Here is a 14,917-nt window from a genome sequence, read left to right as displayed (position 1 = left end):
TGCAAGCAGGTATGGTCATTGTTTAATACTTGCTGGTGAGCCCTGCAGAATTAACTGGAGGCTTTAGATTGTTTCACCCATGCACTCAAGCCTGTTAAAAGGCAGCAGTTCTGAATATGGTCGTCTTTGGGTAGATTTTACCACCTGATTGAGAAGTTCACTTATAAGTAGTGCTAGGTGATCGTCTATGTCTCTTTAGTGATAACTAGAGTGATATCTAGATGTGATGAAGAAAGGACACCTATAATATTTGGCACATGTCTAATTTTTGGCACCATGCTCGTTGAAAAAAATCCAAAAATGACCAGGCTTTTATTCTGTAGCATATGGAAAGAGAATGGGTGGCTTCGAAGCAAGGAGTGGAAGGAAAAAGTCCTGGTTGCTGACAGAGGAAATACTTAGTCGGGCATTAAATACCTTATTTCCATCTTGGAAATGATTTATCCAAACTTTACAAAATAGAGTGGGTTTTTTTGTTTGTTTTCATTAGAAGTTGAGAATATTTGCTACAGATCTGGAAGACCTGAAACTTAGAACTAAATCAGCTCAGAGCAGACACAGCTTTTTGTTTGTTTAAAGCTAGAGAACTGTGAATTATAGCTAAAGAAGCTTTTCTAAAGTAACAATATTTGTTCAATACTTAATCTGTAGAAAGGCAAAGATCTTGCTGGTCAAGGCACTCTCGTTTTTGTTTGTCTGGACATGTTTCTAAAAGATGAGGCAGGCAAGACAGCTTTCTCCCCAGTCTCTTTCCCACCCATCTTAAAAGAAATGATTTTTACAAGATTCTTTAGTTCTTTTCTGAAAACAGCGGGAGTTGTTAAATTTTAGTCCTGGTCACTGAGACATCCAGTGCTGTCTCCACATACTTCAGTCACGTGGAATTGTCCTGTTCAGCCCCCATCAGTTCACCCTCAGGTACCACAGGGAAGTCCAAATGCTCTGTGTTTTGTCTGCTGTCTATTAAGATTTTATTAGCTTTTGCCTCCTCATGGAGGTAGTCATAAATGTGTTACAAAATACTTCCCCATTGAACATGTTCAGTAAGACTGTGCCTTTAGCTACAACATCACTTGTATTCTCATAGAATTGCTTATTTAGTGTTAAGAAGGCAAATCTAGCTGTAATTCTGTAGGTTGTGATGTAAAAATAATTACCATCCCTGTCAAGTGTTATTTTCTCTGTATTGCAGTTTCTTCCCAGGAAACTTTACTCTACATGAATTGTGTTATAATATGATGTTAAGTTACAGTTTGCGTGCAGTAAAACGATGCAAAGAACAGGCCTTATATCACTCAGTTTTAATGCCACATAACAAATGACGTATTTCTTGTGGGGAAGAGGTCAGTTGCTTTAGGGCACCAGATCCTGATCTCATTGAAACCACCAGGAGTCTTGCCATTGACTTGGCTCGTGCCAAGATTTGGATTGTTAATGTTGGTAACTATTCAACTACAGAACAATAGCAAAATCATGTTCAGCATTAAACAACAAAACAAAAAAAAACAACCTTCATTCATATTCCCCCACATTTATTGTTTCTTATAAATATAAATGTATTCAAAGCCTATCTTAAAAGGTCTATGATTTTGTAATTAAATTTGAGCAGAAAACAGAACTACCTATTTCATCCAACAAGCAAAGGGTAGATGTATGTATCGGTGAAATACTGGCTCATCTCCTACATTAAGGAAAAGGAACACTGCTGAGTGGCTCAGCTTGCAAAGGTAGTATAAAGATTCTTTATTGTTTGTACAGGTGGAGATCAAAGATGCTATCCAACAAAAGAACTTGAGTTTTAAAGAAACATGGATTTAAATAAACAGTTCCTTAGGTAAAAATAAGTGTAAACACCATGTTTAAGTTAGCAAACATGCTTGTGTGCACTTTTTTTTTTTTAGGTAATTACTGTTCCCCATGTAAATGTCTTGTGCAAAAATGACTTAATATCTCATCTTGCCCCTCTGATTTTATGTCTTTGTTCTAATTTTGCTCTTGCTAACTTGCAGTAGATCTAGCCATGTTCTGCAACTTTGGAAGTAGAGGTAGATTGGTATCAGCTGAAACAGCTTCAAAGCAAATGTTGAACTGATCAGGTTCTGCAGCTGCCCTGTATGCTGGGGGATGACAATGATTCTATGAAAGGGTGTTTAAAAAACCATTAAAACAAAAAAGCTGTGTGGAACATAGACATTCCATAACACATTGGAATGTTACCAGAATTTTTCTATTCTTCACCATGAAGCAAAAACGTTCTTGTGAGTTCCTGATTTTCTGATGCAGAAATGTCCTGATAGCGACTATCAAGTTTTCTTCTAATTCCACCTTGATAATGCAGGGTACTGCATCAGCTGTGTGATATGAAGTTACCAAACATCAGAATATTTCAACAAACTTTATTTTTTGTTGCACTCCTCCTGGGAGACCTCTTTATTCTGAAACTTTTTTGTTGCTTTCTGATGTTTCTAAGACTCTTGCACTTCCCTAGGAAATTTAAATTTTAGAAACTTCTGAACTTGGGCTTCCAGATATTTGCTCGTTTGAATTTTTCAAAATAATGTGGTTGGTTACTCCAAAATAAGCCTTCCTTTTGGGGATTTTTTTTTCTATAACACTCTACTTTGTTAGAATTTGTTTTCACCAGAACATTAATTTTCTGGAGAACAGAAACAGTGACTTCCCAGGCAGTACATGTATAGTGTCTCTCATGTAATTTTGTGTTTTCTAATAATTATAAGCAGACATAAGAATTTTTGATTTTGCTTTTTATTTAATTTTGCCAAGCTTATCAATCTTCTAATTTGCAGTTACAATGTTCTGTGCAGTGTTGTGAGGTGAATAAGGTACTGACAGTTACTGGAAAGGCTTTCTCTCTTAAGCCTGAAGATTTCTTAAACAGGAATGCCGGTTTGTGTGGAATAAAATCTAGATGGGATGTTGTAATGAAAAATAAGTGCCAGCCCATTAGAAGAATGAGATTTTATGTAATGGAGTTCACAGAGATTGAGGATGAAATTGTTGCAGGGTTGGGGAGAAAACATTAATACCGAAGCTTGTATTAACTCATTTGGAATAATTCAGCATAATAAAAGGTATATTTGCTGTAAAATATGTAAACTGAATGTTGTCGTGGAGTACATGTAAAAATAAACTTTATTGTAGAGAATTTGATTTGCAGAAATTTGGTAAAGATTATTTTCTAGTATCAAATTATCTTTTCACTTAGGCAGGATGAAAGCTGTCTAGTTTATGGCTTTGTTTACTGGCCCAAGTAAGTGTGCAGTTATTCCATGCACGTGGAATATGTTTGTGGAAACACATGATGTTTATCTCTTTTAAACAGTATTGTGGTTTTGTTTTACCATAAGATTCCAAAATGGCAATGAGCACTAACATGACTACTTATGTCCTATTTGTGGATATTTTCTTTTATCATTTTTGTGTGTGTTTTCATCTCTGCTGATTATTCTTTTTGTGCCAAAGTTAGCTGAATTAGAAACTCCAATTTAAGAGAGATGCAAGAATTCAGGTCATCTTATGTAGATTGTTATAAAAATTATTTTGGAGAACTAGCATGAGATGAGCAAGATAGGTCTGCTGTATCTGAAATCTCACTGCAGGCTCTTCAGCGGATCAGATCAGTTCTAACAAAATTATAGTCACCTTGTGAGCTGAATAATTCAGAAGCAGATCTGTAGTATTGGCAGAAAAAGTGGCTTGACTGCTGGCTAAGTTTTAAAACTTTTTTTTTTAAATAAGTAAAAAGAGCAAAACAAAACACGTTTTGAAATGTTAAATGAATTATTTCTGCCAGTCAATATATTTTTTTTCATGTAAACATTTGAATAACTGGGTGGTTCTAGCTGAGATGAGCAAGTAAATGTAAAAGGTAATCATACTTTCAGAAAAATAAAAGTTTGTATGTTTTTTTTGTGTATTTTAGTTTGTTTCATTTTGAGATAGTCTAGTAGTGCATCTGGTTCATATGTGTCCCCCCTGTGATATGGTTAAATAACATTTCTTTTTAGTTATGTGTCCGTCAGTTTCCATTATTTTTTTTTTCTCTGCTGTTTAACTTTCCTAACTGTCTGATTGTGCACTTCCTTTGGACTGTTTCACAATTTTCTAAATGTGATTCAGGGACTAGCTGTGTGCTTATGCTTGGATTTATGTTCCTTTCTGCTGTAGGTTTTATGCATGAATTTCAGCAATTCTATGTTCGTCTGCAAAATGCCATTAATACTTAGCTTATTAAAGGAGAAACAGACAATCTTGTACAAAGACTTCCTTGTATTACATTTGATGTTTGTAGGAGCTATGTCTGTTATCAACAGTATCAAATAATACCACTTCTTGAACCAAATTAACCATTATAATTAAGAGCAGTCCAAATACTTTTAGCTTCAGAAAATGCCAGATTTGCTAAACTGAAACCTTTAATAACAATGTTTTGATGGGATAAATCTCAATTTGGAAAGCTTCTTAAGCTTGTGGTGGAAGTTTGGGTAAAAAGGAGAGTAGAAAAGCCTGGGGTCCTAGTGCCGAAATCAACCTTAGCCCAGTGAGTAGGAGGCTCCCCAGCAGCGCAGAGCTGCCAGCTACCCATGCAGTCCAATCTGGAGAACAGAATAGGAGGAATGCGCCCCATTTCCAGATGAATTTGGCAGCCACTAACCCTTAATCTCATGGATGTATTTGTAATATTAATCTTATTTTTAATGGTGTATTTAGAAAGGTCTAAACTTACAGGATCTCAGACTCATTCAGGTCTTACAGGCTAAGTATTCTGTTTTTTCTTATGCGTTTTCATCTTTGTCTGTTTAATGGAATGTTTACCCTCATTTTTTTAAGTGCTCTTCAGGCAGAATGCAAGTATTTTCATTCCAGCCCCCAGTTTGTTTGTTTTTTTTATTTATCTTAGGTCTTTTGAACATCCTTCTTCCTTCATAGTTTGTCTGTCTTACAACTTTTTTCATAGTATTAGTAGTTGTGGGGTTTTTGTTTCTGTGTTGTGTGTTTGTGTTTTCTTATGTGAATGTTACAGTTGATTTTTCTGTGGTGACTTCTGTAGACCTAATTACTTCCTTCAAAGTAGTTCTTCTAAAGTATTCGAGACTGTGTCAGGACAGACATTCCTTCTGTGTACTTTTGAACTAGTTGGGCATCACTTACACAGTTTACAACACAAATAAATTGTTTTTAGACATAATGCTTGGATACTGTGTTTTTCCAGTTTATATAATCACAGCAACCAACACTGTATTAAAAGAGCCCAACTTCTTTCGCTAGTCAATATGTGACAGCTATCTCCTGTTCAAGTGGTCAGTAATACCTCCACTTCTATGTTTTCATTCTTATAGCTTTGGGATTTGTACTTTATGATCTAGAACAGCCTTCTTCCCATTAACAAGCCATAACAGTAGATGCATATTTAAGAACAGCAACTGTTGTTTTTTTTTTTTCTCAGACTCCTAATTATTTGCATTGCTGAGCTACATAATGAAAATCAGAGTAATAATGTATTTTCTGTGAACTCTGCTTTTCATTAAGGTTTATGGAAATTTAATCCAATTTATGGACTTTCACATACGGATTTTAATGTTGACATTTTTCACTTCCATTTTTCATATGGCATTTTAAACACACAGAAAATATGAAAGTCTAGAAATGGATTTCAAAAGGAACCAGAAGAGGCTGGTGGGTTTGTAAATGTTAACATGCCACCAGGACCTCCTTTGCAGTCTCGGTTTTTATTCCTATTTAGAATGACGACATTATTACCTTATTTAGAGACACGTTTTGACAATGAGAAAATGAAGATGTTCAAAAATGTAACAAAACAATAGTAGAAGATGGAAAATACCTGCATGCATAACTGATCTAGTCTCTCATAAATAGTGGATAAATAATTTTTTTCTAATGCAGCATTATAGCAATGGTACCCAACAATATGCCCATGATTTCTGCAAAGCCCTCTGAAATCTACAATTGCAAATTGTTTCCAAGACTCTGCTATTTCATCATTATTACCTATTATTTTCTATAGTCAAGGTGTAAAACTGTGCAGGGTGTTCACAGTATTCTTTTGCAAAAAGTCTAATACAACTTGCTACCATTGTTTCCCTTTTCATTTTAAAAACCAAAACCAAATCTTAATTTGGTTCCATAGATCTCTCATGCTTTCTTGTAAGGTATCAAACTGTGGAAATTTGTTACGCAGAGTGTGGTGGCTGTTAAATTTGACAGGAGTTCAAGATGTGACTGGGCAAATCCATACGAGTCAAAATTGAAAAAATTCTGAGCCAGAATTTGTTTGGAGAGCGCGATGCTGGAGTAGTACCAATACGTATGTTCCTTGGTGCCCTGCTTCCTGAGGTATCTGCCAGTGAATACGGGGCTGGGGCGTGGGGGGAGTTGTCTCGAGCTTCGCCCAAGAGGACTTTGCCACGTGCCATAACTGATGCGCTCCACAGTCTTTCCATGTCCCTGCCTCTTAAGAGGTGCTGGTGGACCTGCAGCGCAGCCTGGCTGCTCCCACAGACTCATTCACCATATACATATCTACTTCAATCATTTCCTCAAATACCAGTCCTTCAGCTCTGTTCATTATTTTAGGCTTCATTCGCTGTTGCAAATTTATTGTCTTGCTGAGAAGTTGCAGATAAAATTTCAAAAGGAAAGAACTATATTGCAGAGCAAAAGGAATATGCTGCTGCATCGACTTGTTTACTGCTAGCAACAGCCTCTCCAAAAAGGTAAATGAGACTCCCTCGAGCAGAGACTATGAGTAGTTATAAGCAAATGTCAGCAGATCTTATGAACTGTTTTAGTTGATTCAACTTCTGAACCATTTCCCACTCTTTTGAGGCTTTTATCAAGCTGCTGTCATGTTCTGCTGAAAATTAGAAGGTCTTTTAAAAGCTACGTGGCTGAAAAGGAAAAAAGGCTTTCAATGTGAGTATACTCCTACTGAGCTCTGTGCAGACGATGCTGAAATCACGGTGTACATTTGGATGTTAGTGTAGCAATTCTTAAAAAGTGATTCATGAAGGTTCTCAATGTTAGATGCCTTGTGGCTTGCTGTGCTGTCCTGGGACAGTGCACATACCTGCAGCATGAACAGGCAGATAAAAAAAGTGGAGTGGGACACAATATTTTAAACCTACTTTAAATTAAAATTAGTAAATGTGACTTCAGGTTTTTTAGCTGATACAGGAAGAAGCATATAATTGGAGAGTTCATAGATTGTCTTCTTCACAAGTATTCTTGTCTTTTGCTCGTGAGCATTCAGACTTTGTCGGTAATGGCATTTCCTATAAGTCTGAGGGGACTGATAGCATGGTGCCAGAGCAGTACCACGATTGTGTTGGTAACTATGCTGTCTTCCTGGAGTGCTGTGGTAGCAAGGGTATATAGGAGAATTTGTAGAAGAGCCTCAGATAGAAACTTTACAGGGAAGGGCATTGAAATGCTATCAAAGCTGGACCATTAGCTTTTACAATCTTTTTTAGTTCCTTTCCATTTGAATAGAAAAATAACTAGAGGCTTCCCCTGACATCTATAGATGCTTCTTCTTGTGCAAAATATCTTTTTCTTTCCATTTTTGTTTTTCTGCTATTTTTTTCTATAAATTCTACTGAGAATAATCTGATTTTCAAGCTTTAGGACTATTTAGAATGTTTTTCATTGCTTTTTTTTTTTCTTTTGGTACACTTCTGATTTCAGATTTCAGTTATGGCTGTCAGGGCCAAAAGAAAGCAAGAGGCTTGCCTCGAGATTTTTTTTCCTGTTTAAATTGGAAAGACCGATAAATCTCTTAGGTCCTATCTTTGACAAGATCCGAGCCTTTTGTACTGAAAATGTGAAGTAAGCTTCTAAGTGTTGTATGCTGTTTATATGACTAGAGCATCCAGACTAAATTCACTGATTAATTGAAAAGTCATAAAGAAGATGAGGCTGTCTGTTTTACCTGACACTTCTTCCTGTGTGCCTCCAGGCCAGCAGACCAGACCCAACATTTAATGGTAAATCTTGCAAGATTTTTCACATCAGATCAGTCTCATGATCTGTTGTGTCTGCAGATCAGAAGCACAGTGATGTGTCAAAAGAAGTAAGAGTATGCCAAGATTTTTTTGAAGTAGCAACGGAAGTCTTTTGACAATAATCAAGCTAAGCAAATAGCATGGACTCATTTAGTGTACTGAATATGCTCAGGTTTGCTGGAATGTATAAAATCATACAGACTATGACACTGACTACTAATGCATGCGAGTAGAGGCTTAGTTGATGAAATTGAAGGATTGGTGGTAGGAGGTTTTGAGGGCTGCAAAACTCATATGTAGATGGAGGAGTAACATTATCTTTGCATTTTAAGGATTGTTTTTTTCTATAAATAAAGTGGTTTGGGGACAGAAAACAATATGGCACCCATTTGGTATTTGTCCTGCATTTCCACAGGCAGAAATTAAAGAGTCTGAGCATGTCTCTGTCTCTCCTGTTCTCTAATAAATATGCTCTAAACCCAGGTTCATATTAGCTGTGCTGATTTAGAAAGGCAGCTTGTGTTTTTGTTGCTGATTTGGCCAAGTAGCAAGATGCAAGTAACAGTCCTTCCACAAACATATGTAAATGTAGGACTATACATACCTAATCATGTACTGTTATTTTGATGGAGAGGGCTGGAAAGAAGCAGCACCATCTACTGACTAAAATGCATCATTACCAATACCAATCAGACTAATAATGCAATCTGTGTGTTCTAACCATGTGAATGTAATTACAAGACCTCCCTGGTTTATTAGCTAACTAAATAGCAGTAGTAGCTTCAGTTATGCTTCCTACTTCTGTTTTTTTTTTTTCTTCCTTTTTTCTTGTTTTAATGTTACCTTGTATTGATACAGGTTTAAAAGCTGATCTTGCCAGCTTCCTGCCAATTCAGTTGACAGTGAGGACCTTTAGGAATTTGTTGATGCTACTTGTAGCTGTTGGGGAGCAATGTAGCTTGAGTGATAGGAAGCTGTTGAAATAGTCTCCATAACTAAGGTGCTAGGTAGGATAGCAGGTGGAAACTGAAGTTTCAGATCCTCAAAGGTATTTATGAACACAATGAATGTTTTGGAGACGATTTTCTATTGGGAGTAGGAGTTCAGATACCTTTGGAAAACTGGTCTTGTACAGGGGAATTTCTCCTTGGCTTTAATGTAGTACTTAGCAAAATCTGTTCTCCTTCCTGCTTAAGTACTACCTGTTCCAAACCTGTTGTGATTAGTCAATACAGCTGAATTGTGTAACCTGCGAGAATAGGTTATCTCCTGTTAAAAGCTTTATTCTTTCATGTGTGCACAAATTTAAGTTGGTTCTTATTTGTTTACTTGTTTTATAAGGATCTTTCTCTTTACAGTGTTTTACAGTTGTAATATTTTGCTCCATAGCCCGTTGCTGTAAAATAATTTGTACTTCAGGAAGAAAAGTCCTGTCATGATCAATTGGAATTTTCCACTAATGCAGGTGCAAATTTCCAGATCTAGGAAGGTGATATAAGGGTAAGACTTTTTTTCCCCTCTCTCTCTGTCCAGATAAGACTGATAAATGTTTCCTCTAGAATAGAGACATAGTGTGTTGTAATCCAAGAGGTGACTGAAAGGAATTTTGGCAAAAAAAAAAAAAAAAAAAAAGAAATAGGTCTCTTACAAATTACTTGGAACTCTTATTGTCTATTACAGGTCTTCTGAACGTTTTGAAGGTCTTTTATAAAAGACACAAAGCACTATGTTCTGTTTGATACTCTATTTATATCCTGTCTGTTCCTAACAGCAAATTTTATAAATGTGGCATTTAGTTATAAGCTGTCGTTCCAGCAACTTTTTAAATCCAAATTGCTTTACCTGCCCCTTTGAAATGCGTCATAATTACCGGTTCAGAAGGCAAAAGAGGTAAATGGTTTTCAAACCATTTGAAAGCAAGGCCAGCTACAAGTGTGAATTTGAAATCATAAGAATATCACTGTCTTACAATTTTATTCTTGAATGTATGTTTAACCTTCCAAAAATATTTTATTTCCAAATGCTGTACCCGAATTTTAATTCAGCTTTCAATATTTTATGGGCGGATTTGTTGAAATGGTTCCCATTGAGTTACTTAATTATCTGATTTCACGGGCGCAATGTGTCAAGGCATCAGAGTGGGGAAAAATTCCAAGTGCAAGTAACTGATTTCTTGTTGTTAGATCACCAAAATATTTGTGTGTGTGGTGGATTCCTTTCCCCTATGTGTAATAGATACCTGTTTATCGCAGTTACACGGAAAGCTTGAGCCTCTGGAGTGTGTCAGGTTCTGGCATATGTTTCTCTGGCCTGAAATAAAGACTTGCTATGGAAACACTGAATTCCATAAGTTTTAGCATTAGTGGGATGCATCTCTTTCAACAGACTTGGGAGTTGTAGAAATACCCCCACTTTATAATATAGATAACTTAAATTTGAGAATCCTTACTGTATTGTGTCTGATCTGAGTTGAGTAACCTGGTGAGGCTTTGCAGAGGTAGTATGTACCTTCTTTGGCCCGTTGTAACTTTGGAAAAAGAAAGTCATTTTTCAAAATGAAATCTGAATCAGATGAAGATCAGATAAAATGAAGTCAGATCATATGATGGTAAATGTAGTTGTGGGGCTGAGGGGGGGGGAAAAAAAGTAGTAACAAGTTGATATTTGTGCTAATGCCAGAATATCTTTGTTCTTTGTTTTGCAGTTGAAATAGAAATATATCGCTATCCTGTGTCAAAGCGTGTGTAACTTATTGATAGCCGTTCCATAAAAGTTGTTTTCATACTTCAATAATACTTTTCTATCCCAGTGTCTTAATTCCCAATGACAACTCTGCTAAGTTATGCTTAAGGAACTATTAAGTTTATCCCTTGTCCTGAATGTCTGAATCAGTATTTATGAATTTTCAGTACTCTCTGGATAAGCTTTAATTATCCCTGAAGAAACCTTAATGCCACAGATTACCTCTGGGGCAGGGGGAGAGAACTGTTTTGGTGCCTCATAAACCTCTTAGAAACTGTAGGCACTCGTACTTATTTTTCGTAAGTACTTTTGGCATTTGCCTAAAAACACAGATGGAGACTCCCTGCTATATCCTGCTCCGCAGATCATAAGCAGAGATTACGTTTCATTAGGCCTCCATGTTCACTGAGGCCCTACTTCCTAAAATTTTCATTCAGCTTGAGTAATGTTTTTCATAAAAAATATTATTTTTTTAATGTGTAATTGGAATTTGGAGTGCATCTCTAAAGCTGTAAAATTATCTCAGGAAATTAAATTCTCAGGAAATTAGAAATTCTGATAGTGTTCATTTTTTTTCCAGATTTGAATTTGAGATTGGTTTCTCATCTCAGAAGCATAAAATAAGCCCCAGCCTTTGAACACTTGTGATCTGGAGCTGTACTTTGTCTCTAGGTTATGTTATTTGCAAACCCAAATACTGGAAGTTGAACTCAAAACGTGTTTTTTTTTTGTTTGTTTGTTTGTTTTTGTTCCTTATGCTTTCCTCTTAAAGTGCTATATAGTTTCAGACTTTTCTCAAGGTTTGCTGAAAGCACTGGGAGAGGTAACAAACTTTTCAGTGGACCACCCTCCAGTTTTTTGTATGTAAATAAGCTGTTGCCCATTTCTTGTGTTCTACTGTTTCAGCGTAACAAGGGAAAAAATATTTGATCACCTCCTGAGTAAATGCCATGACTAGGAGTTGGGAAAATCAAAAGAGAAGTGCTAAACCAGTAGTCAATTTATACCGAACACTTAATTATAAAATCAGTGTAGGAGTTTAGGTTCTTTCTTGTTCACTAATGAAAAGATTGGTTAGGAGTTGAACGTAGTTATTGTAGTATTTGTCCCCTATTATTTCAGATGTCAGATATTACCTTGATATCCCAAATAAAAATAATAAGATCATGTCAAGAAATCTTATAATAGTTTGAATAACAACTTTTCAAGAAGTGGGATAAGATGGAAGTAATTAAGTTAACTGGATTTATTATAACTTTTTAAATACTTGGTATCTGTGTACTTAATTGATACATGCATGGGAAATACTGTAGATTTAGGGAGAGATGCTAATTTAGCAAACCACTTCTGTTTAGGTTGAACTAAACCACTTGTTCTGCTCTTCTCTGATTGGCATAGCTCTGAATTAGTAGACAACAGAACACAAATTCCTGGTAACTGGAAGTGATTATTGGGTAGAAGATTTGCTAGCCATAGAAATGGAGTTATTCATATAATAACATTAATCATTAGCAGATAAAATAGTAACACTGCAGTGAAGAGCATTCAGTTGGAATAAGCCACTAACACTTGAGTGAGTAAAAACTTATAGAGGTGTGCGAGTCTTCCGTTAGTGGATGCAGTTTCTTGTTTTAAAGTGAAGCCTGTCACATTATGGCAAATGTATATATTAATTTAAGATCCAACTATGTGTATACCTTTAATTATTTCCTGACAGTAGGCCAAGTTGTACGGTTCAGTCTCCCAGAAGTTTATTTGAACAAAGCCTCCAGAACTTAGTTAATTCCCAGTACTTGTGCAGGATCTCATTTCTCCAGCTTACGCTGGGTGGCTGCTGGCTGTAGGAGCTGAGCTTTACATTCCTGGGGGTCAGTGAAAGAAAGCTGTTCCACTACGGCAAAACCCCTGGACACGGACAGCTTCTGAAATGGAGGCAGACTGCATTGTATCCAATTATTTCAGCGAAGTGCATGACAAGAAAGAAAATGAATTCACAAATAGTGTTTTGAGAGAATGTCCCTTTAAGGGACAAACCGTTGCTTTACTGTATTTTATAAATGAAATGAATTGGTTGATCTGTACAGCATCGGCGAATATATATCATGTAGGTGGCTTTGCTTCAAATACACAAGATACTTCAGTTTGTCTGTCTGTCTTTCGCTTTTTTAAAGCACTTTTTATGCGATTCTTGGGTGGTATTTTGAGTCCTTGGGTCTGTGATCCCAGTTCCTTTTTAAAGGGTCTGTATCAAGCAGTGGCAGTATGTGCTATGAGCAAAAATTGGAAATCAATACAAATAAGTGTTACTCAACATTACGGCTTGTATTAATGTGTTGATCTAGATTTTATTTGAACCCAAATAGCTTACTATGCCATTATTCATTCTGATTTTGAACAGTTCTATGTTCCAGGTCTGCAGGGCCAGTTTCTTGTAAAAAAAAACAAACAAAAAACCTCTCCTTTCTGAAAGCTGCTGTGAAATAGTAGATGTTAATAACTGACACAAAATAGACACTGCCACGACTTTTCCTATCAACACATAGACATTTGGAATAAACACTACTGAACTGTGCACAACTACCAGTGCCTTTGAGTTTGTATTTTGCTTTATGGAAACTTGGAGGGGGAACGAGCAATGATAATGGTTTAAAAAAATAACTAATTTCATTAGTGTCTCTGGAATAACTGTCATCGACTCCTGTAGGAGTTGAGTGGGCTCTGAAGCTGTGGTGAGTTTGTCTAAAGTCTGATCTGTGCTCTGAAAATTGAATAACCTTTGCTTTTTCCTGATTATTTTTATTTTGCCTGTTTGTGATTGAAAGTTCAAATGCTTTAGTGCTGTGCTATGAAAGGAGTTAATCTTGTAGGTATTATGGTCCTGAACAAAAACAAGGGTTGTTCACCCAAATGGTACAGTTAATTTAGCAGACTGTAGGGTCAGGTGAGCTGGAGAAGTGTTCTTTATTGCACCCCTCTTGGCATCCTTTCATAACGTTATCTCTCTACTTAGTACTTTTTACACGCATAATCTGACTGAGCCAAGTAATACCCTGCCATCCCACTCTGAGCACAGATCTCTTTAAACACCATGCTACTAGCACCGTTTCATTGAACAGATTTCTGTGCAGGGTGAATCAATGCAAAGGGATTCCCAGTTCCCCTTTCTGTGACTAAACAAAAGCAGGCCCACGTGAAAATACTGTGGTGACAATCTGGTAATAAAATACTTTTGCCATTGATTTAGACCTTCACGCATACAGTTATTATTACTTGTTGAAGTAGATTGCAGTTTTCAAAATATATTTGGTGATTGGGAAAATGTAAATTATGTTGTTCTCATAGTATCATAAAACTACAAGTTGTGACATAGAGAATAAACGCAATCAAAAGTAATAATAATTCAAAAAAAAATTACAACACCATTTATTTAAAACTATGCCTGTAATGTTTTGTGAAAGTACTTTCTTCTGAGATAACTTGTGACAATTATATTTATTTCTAAACCACTGTATATAAATTAGCTACTTAATATTCTCCCATCTTTTTTGAAATTTATTTATTTATTTTTTTTGAAATATTTTGAAATAACTAGAACACAAAAAAGTCTAAGAGACTTGTCTATGCTTAAATGGATATCCTGGAAAAAACCACTATTGAGTTCTTGACAGAGGCTTGAAATTGCATTTATACAGCCTAAGGAAATACATAGGCAGTATGGGTAGTCTTTTTTGTTTGATTGGTTTGGTTTCATTTTTTTTTTTTCTCTCTGGATTGTATTTATCAAACACTTCACATGTTTGGAGTTCATATATATGACAACTGAGTTAGGAGGCTGTTGCCATATGTTCTTAATAAGGTTAAAAATAAATGTCATTTAATGAAATTGAGATATTCCTAATACTTTCATAAACTCTGCATTGTAAAGTCTATGCTGTTTAACTGCCTTTTTAAAAGTTCCTTCTGATTTCCCTGACATATTTTATTTTAGCGTTTGAATGCTCTTCTGTGCCTTAAAACTGCAAAGCTTGGGATGTGTTTCTTCTATGTTGCTTGAAACAAGTGCCAACCTTTTGGGTTGGAAGCTTTCCTGCATTAATTCCTGCTGGAATTGTAATGTTTTCAGAATCTGTTCT

At 36.0% G+C, this 14,917-nt stretch overlaps 1 protein-coding gene across 2 annotated transcripts in view; it reads left to right on the top strand.

Moving 5' to 3' along the window:
• SPON1 (spondin 1) overlaps positions 1-14,917 on the top strand; it is a 230,062-nt gene that overhangs the window by 11,221 nt on the left and 203,924 nt on the right. The window lies entirely within an intron of this gene.

This window comes from Anser cygnoides, chromosome 5, assembly GCF_040182565.1.
Source record: "Anser cygnoides isolate HZ-2024a breed goose chromosome 5, Taihu_goose_T2T_genome, whole genome shotgun sequence".
NCBI classification, from domain to species: Eukaryota; Metazoa; Chordata; class Aves; order Anseriformes; family Anatidae; genus Anser; species Anser cygnoides.
This window is presented reverse-complemented; position numbering and strand designations above follow the sequence as displayed.